The sequence below is a fragment of the Sinocyclocheilus grahami genome, unplaced genomic scaffold, assembly GCF_001515645.1.
Source record: "Sinocyclocheilus grahami isolate Dianchi unplaced genomic scaffold, SAMN03320097.WGS_v1.1 scaffold11370.1, whole genome shotgun sequence".
Lineage (NCBI taxonomy): Eukaryota > Metazoa > Chordata > Actinopteri > Cypriniformes > Cyprinidae > Sinocyclocheilus > Sinocyclocheilus grahami.
This window is the reverse complement of record NW_015513795.1, coordinates 2983-5353: the sequence shown is the minus strand read 5'-3', so window position 1 is coordinate 5353 and position 2371 is coordinate 2983. Positions and strand designations below refer to the sequence as shown.

General features: G+C 33.7%; 1 long non-coding RNA gene across 1 annotated transcript; it reads left to right on the top strand.

Annotated features, from left to right (window-relative positions):
* Positions 1-1731: 1731 nt before the first annotated feature.
* Positions 1732-2129, top strand: LOC107578661 (uncharacterized). The gene is made up of 3 exons (XR_001608370.1): positions 1732-1805; positions 1924-1978; positions 2065-2129. It is a non-coding gene; the product is annotated as an uncharacterized lncRNA (long non-coding RNA).
* The last annotated feature ends 242 nt before the right edge of the window (positions 2130-2371 follow it).

Here is a 2371-nt window from a genome sequence, read left to right as displayed (position 1 = left end):
AAGAATATTAAGTGAATGTGTTAAATAACTAGTGTATCAAGATTGAGAGCTACTTTGAAGATGTTTATGAGCCTCATATTATTTGTTGCGTCCAGGGGCGGATTTAGTGAATTGGAGGCCCCAGGCAAAATATAGGAATGGGGCCCTATACATTTGCACACGTTTTCCTAGATCAACCTTGAGGTTCCATTTTGTTGTTTTCAGCGTAAGCCTGTGTGCAAAGGCTGTCTAATTCTAAACTTTAAAATACATTTATTTTGAGTTGTTTTAACTACAAATTTAAATAAAACTGAAAAAAATAATGAAAGTGCAATTATACATTTACACACCTAAAATACATATATCAAGAGCATGCTCACAGATGAGAACAGCATTGGATGAAGTGGATTAAAGCCATGCACGGGTCTCAAATATAGGCCCTAGCCCATTTTTTTCCCCTTTTCCCAAAAAAAGATTATACTACTGTTTCAGCTATTAAAATAGTTCAGTTTTGTATGTAATGGAAAAGTGATTATATTTTGTTTTATTTTTTTATAAAGTAAATTTAGAAAAACATTTGGAGTATTTTTTGTTCGTTAAATGTGTTTTTTGTTTTTTTTTTTAAGTAAAGGCCAGCGGCAGACAGTGAATTGATCATAGCCTATTGCCAATGTTTGATCATTTTAGGCTTCTCAAATCATCAGGACTTGCCTAAAGTATAATCTATATATAAAACAGTTCAAGTATATCACAATGTTAGTTTAAATGTTTAGCCTATATAAATGTGCGCTGTTAGACGCATATCCAATTAATCGCCAGCGTGATCGCTTGCATTTTTTTCTAACAGCGGAAACAACTTAAAATACGCAGTCATTTATGCTCATAAAGGTAAGAGTAATACATCATTCTAAACCATAAAGGGTCTAGTTTTATTTGTGTGCACTCACAATATCAACAAAACGTGCTTTTATAAAATAAAGAAAACAGATGCTTTCTGCCGTCTCGGTCTTGAACAGGAGCGCTTCACAGTGATGAACCTAAACTCAGACATGATACAAATATATAGAAAGCTTTAAATTACTACTTTAAAACGAAATAATTCAAATCGAAAATAGACTCCTAATGAAATTAACTCTTTCATTATGTAATCCGTGCATTTCTCTCTAAAGGCACATCCAGTTAGGAGATGGCCAGTAATTTTTTCATCACTATAATTGATGGAAGGCCCGATTATAATTTGCGTTTTATTTATAATTCTGTACAGTTAAAAAATAAAACACTAATTATAATGGCATATATGTAAAACTTTGTCCTATAATTGTATAGCTGCTCTTTCTGATTTTTATGTTGCTCTGTTCTGAATACCTTAAAATTTAAAGGATTTGCTGCAACGCAATTTTGTATGATATGTTAATTATTTATATTTTTTATCCATGCAGCAAATGCTTTGTAGAGAATCAGCTCACGGGGAAATATGAATAATTAATCATAACTAGTTATAATTAATTATAAATATTTAGATCCGCTGTAAGTATTTACTTGAGTCAGGGTCAACTGTCTGTCAATTCTAAGAACGTTAATTTCCTGGTTAAGGGAAATAACTTTCTTACTGTACAATTCTACACAGAGCCTGTAGCATAAATCTGCATGATTAAGGGACTCCAGTTATGAGCAAACAATGAACAACGTCGAGTGTGATACAAGTAAGACTTATAAATAAGTAATTATTTTATTTTTTGACTTAATCTTTTCAGCTGACAGTTGTCAGTGATCAGTCAGTGTTAATGGACTCAAGTATCTGTGCAGCATCTGAAGGACTGGAAAAGGTCATTCATAATAAATAAAATAAATAAATTAAATTCATAATAAATTTGAACAATCCCTGAATCCGTTGTCTGCAGTAGAATGCTTATTTATTTTTTATTTCCGTTTCCTTAATTTCAGGTGACTCCGAAGAAGGACCGGTTTACGATTGGATGATCAGGACTGTGTTGAGAATGTACTAAAATGTGCATTGCATAATTTTAGAAAATGCTAGATCGATGTTCATCTCTACATGAGCCTTCATTGTTTTATTGTTTTCAGATGTCACCTGTCAAAGAGCATGTGTTAAATGAGGAGCAGAGCTTTTGTGCCCCCGCTGAAGGAGGTATTGAGGTATTCACATTTCGGATGAGCTGTTATTTCAGTGCAACAGTGAATGCTCTGACGTCCATCTCTGCATGGCCTGTGATATACTTAGGGGGGAAAAAAAGCTGTAACAAAAAGTATTTAATTAATGACCTGTTTTCACTTTCAGTAATATTAGTCGATGTCTAAATCAGGGGTGCCCAAACTCGGTCCTGGAGGGCTGGTGTCCTGCAGAGTTTAGCTCCAACTTGCCTCAACACAC